The sequence below is a fragment of the Delphinus delphis genome, chromosome 20 (genome assembly GCF_949987515.2).
Source record: "Delphinus delphis chromosome 20, mDelDel1.2, whole genome shotgun sequence".
NCBI classification, from domain to species: domain Eukaryota; kingdom Metazoa; phylum Chordata; class Mammalia; order Artiodactyla; family Delphinidae; genus Delphinus; species Delphinus delphis.
The window spans coordinates 5,496,102-5,509,495 of NC_082702.1; the positions used below are offsets into that span (position 1 = coordinate 5,496,102).

The window sequence follows — 13,394 nt, forward strand, 5'->3', positions numbered from 1 at the left end:
AGGACGTATTGTACAATATAGGGAATACAGCCAGTATTTTATAACAACTATAAATGTAGTACACTTTAAAAAATGTGAATCACCAGGTTGTGTACCTGTAACATATAATATTGTACCTCAACTGTACTTCAATAAAAAACTTTAAGAAAAGCTGTCCAGTGCTTGCTTCGACAGCACATATACTTCCAAGCATAAGGGAAAGCAAATGTTTAAATAAGCAGTTCACCTCCTAGTTACAGAGTGACTTCACTTACATGGAGGAGTTTGCTAAAATCGGGTACCGAGTCACTTACAGAAACAAGTTTATCAACATGTGTGATATTTTCCAAGGTAAGAATATAGGAAAAAAACGTGTGTACGTCCCCTCTGTGTGTGTTTGTAGAGAATAAGAAACACAGGGAACTTATCTTTCATGGGAGGAATAATCGCAGACCTGTTCTTGTCACTGAACTTCCAGTGGTGTACTCCCCAGCTTGGATTCATTCCAGTTTGTAAAGTCAGTAAAAGTCTTGAGTGAAAGCTTCCATGGAAAGGCATTTATGATTCAAAAGTCCTCATACATTCAAAACCCAGACCTCACTTTTGCTCCTTGGATGGCACTGCCTTGGGGCCTCCTCCCTTTGTTCTGCTCTGCACACAGAGAGTGGAGGCAGAGCCAAGGAAGATGAAAGTTTCTGACACTAATGCCTGGCAGGACAAGTCTGGCAACTTCCAGAACAATGCAAATTAAATGGCCAAATTACTCACTTTTCCCAAACTGAAATGACTTCTTCACCAGAGGTGGTTATACTTGGTGTAAACTTGCCAAACACCACTGTAACCCATTGGGGGGCAGCTGTAGTTGAGCTCTATTAAGTTTCCAGGTGCTGCTGGAACAGTATTAGAATTAGCCCACCAGGTTCAGTCATGGATGGTGTGAGGTGAGGGATATTCTTGTAGGCTTCCTGCTCAAGGGAAGTTTGAGGTTTATTTTTAAATACTTAGAAACAACACTTCTTGTTTTTTGTCTTCAGAAATGGACAGATTTTCTTGATGGTGGTAGGGATTATGGCGGGATGGTTGTCCTTGTTTTGTTTGGATGAATCACCAAGAAACAGAGAATGTCATGGTGGGGAGGTACCCTGAAGGTGAAGAGAAGCCTTGGGGAGCAGCAGCAGCTCTGGAAGTAGCAAGACCTTAGATGGAAGCCATGAGTGAGGTACATGTTAGTATTATGTCTAACATGACTAATTTTTCTGTGTCATATTCTCTTTTATGATAGACTTTTTTTTTTTTTTTTTTTTGTGGTACGTGGGCCTCTCACTGTTGTGGCCTCTCCCGTTGCGGAGCACAGGCTCCGGATGCGCAGGCTCAGCGGCCATGGCCCACGGGCCCAGCCGCTCCGCGGCACGCGGGATCCTCCCGGACCGGGGCACGAACCCGCGCCCCCCGCACCGGCAGGCGGACTCCCAACCACCGCACCACCAGGGAAGCCCCAGACTTTTTTTAAAAATAAGCAAAATCTTAGCTTACATTTAAACAACAGCCAGGAAAAATCAACTTTTCAGTTGACCTCAGTTACTGCTAAAGTTTAGTTTCTGAATTTTAGTCCCATGTATGAACAATTACATGTGATCATCAAATGATGAAGCATTGTTGAGTTCTAGTTAGTTGAATTTACTTGTCTTCCAGTTGGTCTGAAAATCACTCATTCCTAAGTTATAACAGCTGTTGCTGTGAGGCAATCATATGTGGATTTTATATTTTTCACTGGTTCTGAGTTTTAATTTATTCTAAATTATTATTTGGAGTCTATAATTGAAATGCTCCCAAATACACTGTGTTCCTTAAAATGTAGCTGAAAATATATGACATTTATACAATGATTTATAAACCTTATTTACATGAATTACAAGGGAATAATGTATGATGCTTACGTACATTTGTGTCAGGGAAGGTGAATGTTCATCTTCCTTTAGCCTATATTCTTCAAACTAAGGGTCAAAGCATTAACTAATTTGTTTAGTGTGTTTTTTTGTTTGTTGTTTTTGAAGGAATAAATATTTAAGATACTTTTTATACAAAAACAAATATGATTTTGAAGATGGACTATTTTAAACTGTATCATACATTAAAAACTACCAAACATATTAATAGCAAAAACTTTAAGCACTTTTTTAAAACTACTTCAATTACATGGTTATACACACATATACCTTTTTTTCTATTTACAATAAACAACTGTCTAACAGACAAGTCAGATTCCATAAGATTTTCTTATAAAACCAGCCTTATAGCAAGAGCAAATAATTTGTCTGGAGCGTGTGTAGTTTAAGAAGACAGAGTAAGAGGAAGCATGATTATTGCTGAGTTACTCTTCCTACCACAGTCATCAAGTTTGTTTTCTGGATACCAACATTAATTAATTGAAGCAACAATGTTTGGTGTGTTTTGATCAATAGTTTAAAAAAGAGAAACAGAATGGGATGGAATGGCATGAAACATAATAAAACAGAAAATACCAGAATGCATGTAGTAGAGGTGAATACTGTTACATGTAGCTCTAATTTTAGTCTCATGTGTAGATATGAAAGTGTTATTCTGGATCACAATGTAAAATCTATGTCTTTCTGAGGGTCACAATAAAAAATTTTTTAATTCTCTTTGTCAAAAAAAAGAAAAAAAAAAGAAAAGCTGTCCATGATCAAATGTCAAAAACTGGAGTAAGACTCTTATACAGCACATAATATTTACTGTTAAATATCTTGATTCCTTGGTTAGGAAAAACCAATTTTTCTCACGTTAGTAACTTCTTGCATACACTTTCCTGCTGCACACTTAGGACCCTTTACCCAGTACAACTGTCAAAAGTGCTTCTGAAATACTGTTTAGATAAATTGCCTAAGATATTTTTACACTAGTTTCATGACAATGCATCAGGCAATAAATATAATTAAATAATTTTACTAGAAGAACAGTTTTTCAAAGGCTATAAAAATCTCAGTTTGTGAGTATAGCATTATATGATTCTTTTAAACTCTAGCAAACTTTCTTTTTTTAGAAAATTTTCCTTACCCTTATATTTTTCTTCCACATCTTTTAACCCACTTTATAGATTTAATCTACATTTCCCTGTGTAACTACAGTGAAAAATGTTAAAGATATATGAATTAAAGATTGTTTTTGAGTTTGAAACATGAAAACGTACCCAGGACAATAAGAAGTACAAAGCAAATGCTCTATAGGTATGAAGAATGAGAGTCCTTTTATATCTTTAGTTCAATGAAAGAAGTGGGACAATACAAAATGGTGAACTGAAATCTATTAAGTTGGAACTAGGAGGACTTTTGATACCCCACAGATCTAGTACTGGGATTTAGGGAACACAATATTTATTTTACCTTAAAAGCATCTCCAATTATTCCGTTTATTATCATTGCCATAATAATCATCTCTGACGTCCATTCTTTTTAACTGAAGTATAGTTCATTTACAGTATTATATTTGTTCCAGGTGTACAGCATAGTGAATAAGTATTTTTGCTGATTATACTCCATTTTAGGTTATTACAAGATAATGGCTATAATTCCCAGTGCTATATAGTATATCCTCATTACTTATCTATTCTATACGTAGTAGTTTGTGTCCCTTAATCCCATGCCCCTATTTTGTCCCTCCTCCCTTCCTTCTCCCTTTTGGTAATCACAAGTTTGTTTTCTACATGTGTGAGCCTGTTGGTGTTGTGCATATACAGTCATTTATACTATTTTTTAGATTCCACATATAAGTGATAATGATAATACAGTATTTGTATTTCTCTGACTTATTTCACTAAGCATAATATTCTCTAGATCCATCCATGTTGCTGCAAATGGCAGAATTTCATTCTTTTTTTATGGCTAATATTCCATTGCTTACATATATTCCACATCTTCTGAATCCAGTCTTCTGTTGATGGGTACTTGGGTTGTATCCATGTCTTGGCTATTGTAAACAGTGTTGCTATGAACATTGGGGTGCATGTATTTTTTCAAGTAGTGGGTTTTTTTTTCTTTCTTTTGGATATACGCCCAGGAGTGGAATTGCTGGATCACATGATAGTTTTATTTTTAGTTGTTTGAAGAGCCTCCATACTGTTTTCCATATGGCTGCATTATGGTTTTAGGTCTTACATTTAGGTCTTTAATACATTTTGAGTTTATTTTTGTATATGGTATGAGGGAATGTTCTAATCTCATCGTTTTCCATGTAACTATCCAGTTTTCCCAGCACCACTTGTTGAAGTGGCTATCTTTTCTCCATTATGTATTCTTGATTCCTCTGTAATAGATTAAGTGACCATAAGTGCATGGGTGTATTTCTGGGCTCTCTATTCTGTTCTATCAATCTATGTGTCTGTTTTTGTGCCAGTACCATACTATTTAGATGACTATAGACTTGTAGTATAGTCTGAAGCCTGGGAGGGTGATACCTCCAGCCTTGTTCTTTTTTCTCAAGATTGTTTTTGCAATTCGGGGTCTTGTGTGGCTCCATATGAATTTTAGGATTCTTCATTCTAGTTCTGTGAAAAATATCATAGGTATTTTGATAGGGATTGCATTACATCTGTAGATTGCTTTAGGTAGTATGTGCATTTTAACAATATTAATTTTTTCAATTCAAGAACATGAGATATCTTTCCCTTTCTTCATATCATCTTTAATTTCCTTCATAAACATTTTAGAGTTTTCAGAATATTGGTCTTTCACCTTCTTTTTTTCCTAGGTATTTTATTCTTTTTGATTTGATTTTAAATGGCATTTTTTTTACTTTATATTTGTGATATTTCATTAGTACTGTATAAAAATGCCACAGATTTCTGCATATTAGCCTTGTAACTTGCAACATTTTTGAATTCATTTATCAGTTCTAATAGTTTTTGGGTGGAGACCTTAGGGTTTTCTATATATATCATGTCATCTGCAAATAGTGCCAGTTTTATCTTTTCCCTTCTGATTTGGATAGCTTTTGTTTTTCTTGTCTGACTGCTATGGCTAGGACTTCCAATACTATGTTAAGTAGAGGTGGCAAGAGTGGGCATCCTTGTCTTGTTCCTGAATTTAGTGTGAAGGCTTTCAGCTTTTCATCTTGAGTATGATGTTGGTTGTGTGTTTGCCATAAATGGGCTTTATTATGTTAAGGTATATTCCCTGTATACCCACTTTGATGAGCGTGTTGATCATGAATGTATGTTGAATTTCGTCAAATACTTTTGCTTCATTTATTGAGACTGTCATGTGACTTTTATTATCTTTTTTTAATGTGGTATATTTCATTGGTTGATTTGTGAATGTTGAACTGTTCTTGTGTCCCTGGAAAAGTCCAGCTTGATCATTGTGTATGATCATTTGTATATATTGTTGGATTCAGTTTGGTAACATTTTGTTGAGGATTTTTGCAGCAAAGATACTGGCCCTTAATTTTCTTTTTTTGTAGTGTCTTTCTTTGGTTTTTGTATCAGACAGGGTAATGGTGACCTTGTATAATGAATTTGAGGGTGTTCCTTTCTGTTCAAGTTTTGGGAAGAGTTTGAGAAAGATAGGCATTTGTTCTTCTTTATATGTTTTCTAGAGTTCCCCTGTGAATCTCTCTGGCCCTGGACTTTTGTTTGCTGGGAAGGAAGATATAAAACTGTCATGGTTCACAGATGACATCTATGTAGAAACTTGAAGAGAATCAACAACAACTTATGGAACTAATAAGTGATTATAGCAAGATTGAAGGATACATGGTTAATATTATCCAATGGACTGAATGTTTGTATATCGTGCCCCATTCACATGTTGAAATTCTAACCCACAATGTGATGGTATGTGGTAGTGGGCCCTTTGGGAGGTAATTAGGTCGTGACGGTGGAGCCCTCATGAATGAGATTAGTGCCCTTATAAAAGAAACTTCAGAGAGCTCTCTTACTCTTTGCCCTATAAGGATACAAGAAGACAGCCATCTGCAACCAGCCAGAGGGCTCCCACCAGACACCAAATCAGCCAGCATCTTGATCTTGGTCTTCTTAGCTTCTAGAACTATGAGAAATGTCTTCTGTTTATAAACCACCCTTTCTGTGGTACTTTGTTATGGCAGCCCAAACTGACTAAGATAGTTAATATACAAAACTCAGTCGCTTTCCTATAAGTCAGTAATAAACAGTAATTTGAAATTGAAAGCTCAATAACATTTACACTAGCACCTAAAAAAATATATACTTGGGTATAAATCTAACATGATAGGTATAAGATCTATATGAGGAAATCTACATAACTCTGATAAGGGAAATCAAATAACTAAATAAATGGAGAGATATTCCATGTTCATGGAGAGAAAGACTCAGTATTTTCAAGGTGACAGCTTCTCCCAACTTGACTTATAGACTAAATGCATTCCAAATCAGAATGCCAGCAAGTTATTCTGTGGATATCAACAAACTGATTCTAAAGTTTAATTGGAGAGTCGGAAGACCCATAGTAGCCAAAAACACATTGAAGGAGATGAACGAAGTCAGAAGACTGACACTACTCAACTTCAAGGCTTACTACAAATATACAGTAATCAAGACATTGTGGTATTGGCAAAAGTATAGACAAATAGATCAGAGGAACATAATGAGAGTCCAGGAATGGACCTACACAAATAGAGTCAACTGATCTTGACAAAGAAGCAAAGGCAATACGATAGAGAAAAGGCAGTCTTTTCAACAAATGGTGCTGTAACAATTGGACATCCACATTAAAAAAAGAAAAGAATCTAGATATAGACCTTACTCCTTTCACAAAATTCAATACAGAATGGATTATAGATGTAAATGTAAAGTGTATAACTATAAAATTCCTAGACAATAACATAGGAAAAAAATCTAGATGAACTTTGGTTTCACCATGTCTTTTTTTTTTAATATTTATTTGATTTATTTATTTGGCTGCACTGGTCTTATTTTCGGCATGTGGACTCTTTAGTTGTGGCGTGTGGGATCATGTTGCCTGACCAGGGATCAAACCCAGGCCCCCTGCACTGGGAGCATGGAGTCTTACCCACTGGACCCCCAGGGAAATCCCCACAATGTCTTTTTAGATATAACACCAAAGGCACAATCCATGAAGTTAATAATGAATAATTTAGACTTCACTAAAATTAAAAACTTCTGCTCTCGAAAACACGTCAAGAGAATAAGAAGACAAGCCACAGACTGGGAGAAAATATTTGTAAAACAGAATTCTAATAAGGACTGCTACTCAAAATATACAAAGAACTGTTAAAACTCAACAATAAGGAAACAAACAAGCTGATTTGAAAATGCGAAAAAGACAGGAACAAAAACTTCACCAAAATAGATACACAGATATTTTCATAAACATAGGAAAATAAGATTAACATCATGTATCATGAGAGAGTTGCAAAACAAAACAATAATGAGATACCACTACACATCCAGTGGAATGACCAAAATCCAGAACAATGACAACACAAAATGCTGGGAAGCACGTTGAGCAACAGATACTCTCATTTACTGCTGTGGGAACACAAAATGGTAGATAGAGCCATTGTGGAAGACAGTGTGGCATTTTCTTATCAAATTAAATGTACTCTTATCATATGATCACATTCCTTGGTATTTACACAAATTAGTTGAAAACTTAGGTCCATGCAAAAACCTGAACACAAATGTTTATAGCAGCTTTATGTGTAGTTACTGAAACTTGAAAGCATCCAAGATGTGCTTCAGTAAGTCAATGGTTAAATAAATTGTGGTACGTCCAGACAATGGAGTATTATTCAGTGCTAAAAAGAAGTGAGCTATCAAGCCAAGAAAACACATGTAAAAACCTTAGATGTATATTGTTACGTGAAAGAAGCCAATCTATAAGGCTACATACTATATGATTCCAACTGTATGACGTTCTGGAATAGGCAACACTGTGGAGACAGTAAAAAGATCAGCGGTTGCTAACAGTTAGGGGGAAGGAAGGATGAATAGGTGGACCACAGAGGGTTTTTAGGGCAGTGAACCTACTCTGTATTATACTGTAATGATGGGTATATGTCATTACACATTGAAACTGATAAGAGTATACATGAAGAGTGAACAATAATGTAAACTATGGACTTTGAGTGATAATTTTGTGTCAGTGTAGGTTCTGCAGTTTTAATAAATGCACCACTCTGGTGTGGGACTGGATAGTTGTGGAGGCTGTGTGTATGTGGGGGCAGGAATGACAGGGGAAATCTCAGTACCTTCTACTCAATTTTGCTCTTAACCTACGTCTGCATTAAAAAACAAAGTCTATTAAAAAACAACAACAGAAAAAACCCCAGAGACTTTATTATTAATGGCACAGCAGTCTCAAGAACAGCCTGACTTTATCAGTTCCACTCGCCTCCCTAATTCCAATCAGGATGAGGTGGCGAGGCCCTGGTGGATACAGCACATGTAATGGGATTGAATCGCAGCTGAGGAACTCCGTGTAGAAAAACCCAATCTTTTAAAGGGAACCTGACCTACCATTTGCCCCAAAGGGAAACATCCTTATTTAACTGTACAGCAAACAAACCCATCCACTGTCCCAGAGGGTGACACTGTCTCTTTCTTCCCCAAAGCTCTTTTTCATGCAAACATTCATGAAAAAACAGTCCAATACAAAAACTGTCCATAAGACAGACACATACATGAGAAATCCATAATTAATTGTCTTCCAACAATATCTACCACTCATTTCTTCACCATACTCACTACTGGCAAATTTTCCCATAGGTACACCAGTTGGTCAACCATGCTTTTTTTCTGACAGGAGGTAGGACCAGATCTATTCATTTGCCTCAAGCAACATTTGATTGAGTTTACTATCTACAGGATCCTGGGTATCAGGTGGAGGCTTAATTCACCTTAATTGCTTAATACCATAGCCAGGTAGGTGCCACATTCAACCCACTGAAGAGCCCAATACCCACTAGCATGTACTGAAGAAAGACTTTTGATTTCTCCATAAGTTTCCGAATCAACGTTCTCAGGTGATAAGTGAATAGACAGCTGATTATTGTGCCAAAGCTAACAATTTACATATTTCGGATTAAGAGTAGCAGGTTTTGTATCCGTTATCCGTACAAAGCAGAGCGTGGGTATAGTGGAGTCACGGGTCATGAGCAGAAAGGGGCTGACAGTTGGAAAACGCACAGAAATTAGGGCAGCAGTTTTCATGAACCATCAACTGGGATTAGGAGAAAGAACGTAAGAAATGTGAAAGATGGAGGAAAGGGTGTGAAAAGATACAAAGGCGCTCACAAGAACAAGGATGCTTTGGGTGGCTCTGGACTCAGCAGAGGATCTGGGAGACACGGTATTCCTGTGAATGTGTTGGACTCGTTGTTTGTGCCAGTACAGGGTGACAATTATGGAGCCACGGGTCCAGATTGTGAGCACAGAAAATAAAACTTCAGGGAACACTATCACTATCACTACTACAGTGATAGTAGTGGTTACCAAATGGGAAAGCGGGGAGGAAGGCTATATAAGGAGGTTGGGATTGATATATACACACGACTATATCTAAAATACATAAACAACAAGGTCCTACTGTATATCACAGGGAACTCTACTCAATATTTTGTAATAACCTATAAGGGAAAAGAATCTGAAAAAGAAGAAAAATATATATGTATAACTGATTCACTTTGCTGTACACCTGCAATTAACACAACATTGTAAATCAACTACACTTCAATTTAAAAAAATCTTAATTCAAAAAAACAAAAACAAAAAATGCCCTCATTTAAACTGGACTTAGAACTTGCTCATGGATTGTTTATTTTTTAAAATTAATTTTTATTGGAGTATAGTTGATTTACAATGCTGTGTTAGTTTCTGCTGTACAGCAAAGTGAATCAGTTATACATATACATATATCCACTCTTTTTTAGATTCTTTTCCCGTATAGGCCATTACAGAGTATTGAGTAGAGTTCCCTGTGCTATACAGTAGGTTCTCATGGATTGTTTCTACATTGAGCCCATGATGCAAATATCTTAGTCATATAAAATATGCCCAGAAAACCTTTACACTGTATACACTTTAGGACCACAGATAGAATTTTAGTGAACAGCACTCTACCACTATTTCTCTCTTCTCTTGTAGTTTGAAGTAGAAGATGTGCCCACAGGGTCCTGGCATTCAGTGTTGGCAAGAGGCCTGACCCCTACCAACCACTTACGTCTTGAAGAACTTTGATGACCCAACAGTGATGAGAAAGTCCCTTTCTTACTGTAGTATTCTTAATATATAATCCACACTTTATATAAGAAATAAAACATAACAAAACAGAACTATCAATTTGCAAGTGCTGCTTTTTTTTCCTTCTATGAAACCATCCCAAGAAGTAATCCTTGGTAATAGTTTCATGATTGTAACAATTTATAAAATAAATTTTCATTGCAAGAAATCCACTGGTCTCATATTGAGGTAGGCAGATCTCCACTCCCTGGGGTTAATACCTTCGTTATATTACACTACATGGCAAAGAGTCTTTGTTTTTATTTTTTGGCCTTGCTGCACGGCATGTGGGATCTTAGCTCCCCAACCAGGGATCGAACCCGCACCCCTTGCAGTGGAAGCACAGAGAAAAGAGTCTTTGAAGATGTAAATAAGTTTACTAATCAGTGGGCTATGTTTTAGACTGAATGTTGTTTCCCCCACAAAAATTCATCCCTTGAAATCCCAGCCGTGTAAATATACTGCTCGAAGGTGGCTGTCCCAAAACCAGTAGGAGGATGCTCCAGAGACACAGAATCTGTAAGCAACTTGATCTTGGATCACCTAACATCAAGGTTATTCTCCTAACACAATAAATCTATCACACACAAAAAATTAACATTAGACAGTCCATTTAATAGACGGTCCATATACCGATTCCCCCCTGTCCCCCAGGGATACAATAATGTCTTTTCTGTTTTTATAAATCTAAGATCCAGTCATGGTATAAATATTGCATTTAGTTGTCTTGACTCTTTAGTTTTTAAAAACTAGATTGTTTGCATTCTGGTTTATCACAGGGTATTGACTGTAGTTCCCTGTGCTATACAGTAGGACCGTGTTGTTTATCCATCCTAAATGTAATAGTTTGCATCTACTAACCTCAACCACAATGGAAAAGAATATAAAAAAGAATGTCTATATGTGTATAACTGAGTCACTTTGCTGTACAGCAGAGATTGACACAACACTGTAAATCAACTATACTTCAATTTAAAAAAATAACTTCTGTAGATTAAAAAACAAAATAAAGTTAAAAAAATAAATTAGATGGTTTGCCACTCCTTTGTCTTCAGTGATACTGACAGGTTTTTTTTTTTTATAATTTTTTTTTGGCCGTGCCCCGAGGCATGTAGGATCTTAGTTCCCCAACCAGGGATCGAATCCACGCCCCCTGCAATGGAAGCACAGAGTCTTAACCACTGGACTGTCAGGGAAGTTCCCAATACTGACAGTTCTGAAGAGGGCATACCAATTGTTTTCAGAATGCCCTTTACCATAGGCCTCTGTGATTGTGTCCCTCATCCTTAGAGTCAGGTACAACATTTGAGTAAAACTTCTGCATGCAGATGATGATGGGACATTCTTAGTGCACAGCCTCGACGTTTATGAGCATTTTCTATTACTGGTAGAGGCTAAGAAATGCACCAGGTGAGTGGGATGCATCGGGGGGCAGGACGGCACTTTCTGGCATATGGGCACAGGCTTTGGCCATGACTCCTATGAGTGGCCGGACCTGAGCCCAGGGGGTTGCTACCTGGAAGTTGAGTTCTAAAAGCCATGTGCTTTGCTCGTAGCCACATGCCCCTCCCACAGGCACCTGCTCAGGACTGCTGTTGGCATAACCAAACAGTCTGCAGAGGGGGCAGTGAGACATTAAAAGCCAAGTTTTCTGTGGCAAGGACACTGTAGTGGCCAACTGTGAAAACGGGCTCTACCTCCAGTTTTAGACTCCACTCACCAGTAAGATGGATTTTAAGGAATGACTTCCCTAGTACAATGGCACCAGCCCTTAGTTGACCCTGATCCTCATTAATTAATTATTTTTATTTTTGTCTGTGTGCATGCTTTGTCTAGTTGCGGTGAGCAGGGACTACTCTTCATTGCGGTGCGCGCTCATTGCTGTGGCTTCTCTTGTTGCAGAGCACGGGCTCTAGGCACGCGGGCTTCAGTAGTTGTGGCTCGCGGGCTCTAGAGCACCGGCTCAGTAGTTGTGGCGCACGGGCTTAGTTGCTCTGCAGCATGTGGGATCTTCCCAGACCAGGGCTCGAACCCGTGTCCCCTGCATTGGAAGGTGGATTCTTAACCACTGCGCCACCAGGGAAGCCCTAATTTTTCCCATTTTAATTACACTGTATCTTGTTGCATTCCTCTTCAGGTTGATCCTGTTTGGGACTCTGTGCTTCCTGGACCAGGATGTCTGTTTACCTTCCCAGGTTAGCATAGTTTTCAGATATTATATCTTCAATATGCTCTCTGCCCCTTTCTCTCTCTTCTCCTTCTGCAACCCCTATAATGGAAATGTTAGTATGATTGATCATGTCCCAAAAGTCTCTTAAACAGTCCTCATTTATTTTTATTCTTTTTCCTGTTCGGTATCAGTGATTTCAATACTCTGACTTCCTGCTCGCAGGTTCCTTCCTCTGTATCACTTAATCTACTGTTGATTCCTTCTAGTATATTTCTCATTTCAGCTATTATATCCTTCCTCTCTGTTTGGTTCTTCTTTATATCTTCTAAATCCTTGTTAAACTTCTCACTGTGGGGCTTTCCTGGTGGTGCAGTGGTTAAGAATCCGCCTGCCAATGCAGGGGACACGGGTTCGAGCCCTGGTCCAGGAAGATCCCACATGCTGCGGAGCAACTAAGCCCGTGCACCACAACTACTGAGCCTGCGCTCTAGACCCTGTGAGCCACAACTACTGAACCCATGTGTCACAACTACTGAAGCCCATGCACCTACAGCCTGTGCTCTACAACGAGAAGCCACCGCAATGAGAAGTCCACGCACTGCAACAAAGAGCAACCCCCTCTTGCCACAATTAGAGAAAGCCCATGTACAGCAACGAAGACCCAACACAGCCAAAAATGAATAAATAGATTTATATATAAAAAAAACTTCTCCCTGTGTCCATCCATTCTTCTCCTGAGTTCTTTGATCATTTTTATGATCATTACACTGAACTCTTTCTTGGGTAGATGGCCTATCTCCACTTCATGTAGTTCTTCTGGGTTTTTATCTTGTTCCTTAGATTGGAACATGTTACTCTGTTACCTCATTTTGCCTAATTTGCTGTTTTTATTTGTGTATCTAGTAGGTTGGTGATGTTTCCTGACTTTGGAGACGTGGCCTTTTCTAGATG

The 13,394-nt window shown here is 38.0% G+C and overlaps 1 long non-coding RNA gene across 1 annotated transcript in view; it reads left to right on the plus strand.

Moving 5' to 3' along the window:
• Positions 1-13,103, plus strand: part of LOC138413915 (uncharacterized) — a 34,680-nt gene extending 21,577 nt beyond the window's left edge. Inside the window, exons 2-3 of the long non-coding RNA XR_011246315.1 lie at positions 12,411-12,468; positions 12,844-13,103. This is a non-coding gene — a long non-coding RNA (uncharacterized lncRNA). The remainder of the gene's footprint in view (positions 1-12,410; positions 12,469-12,843) is intronic.
• Positions 13,104-13,394: the final 291 nt, after the last annotated feature.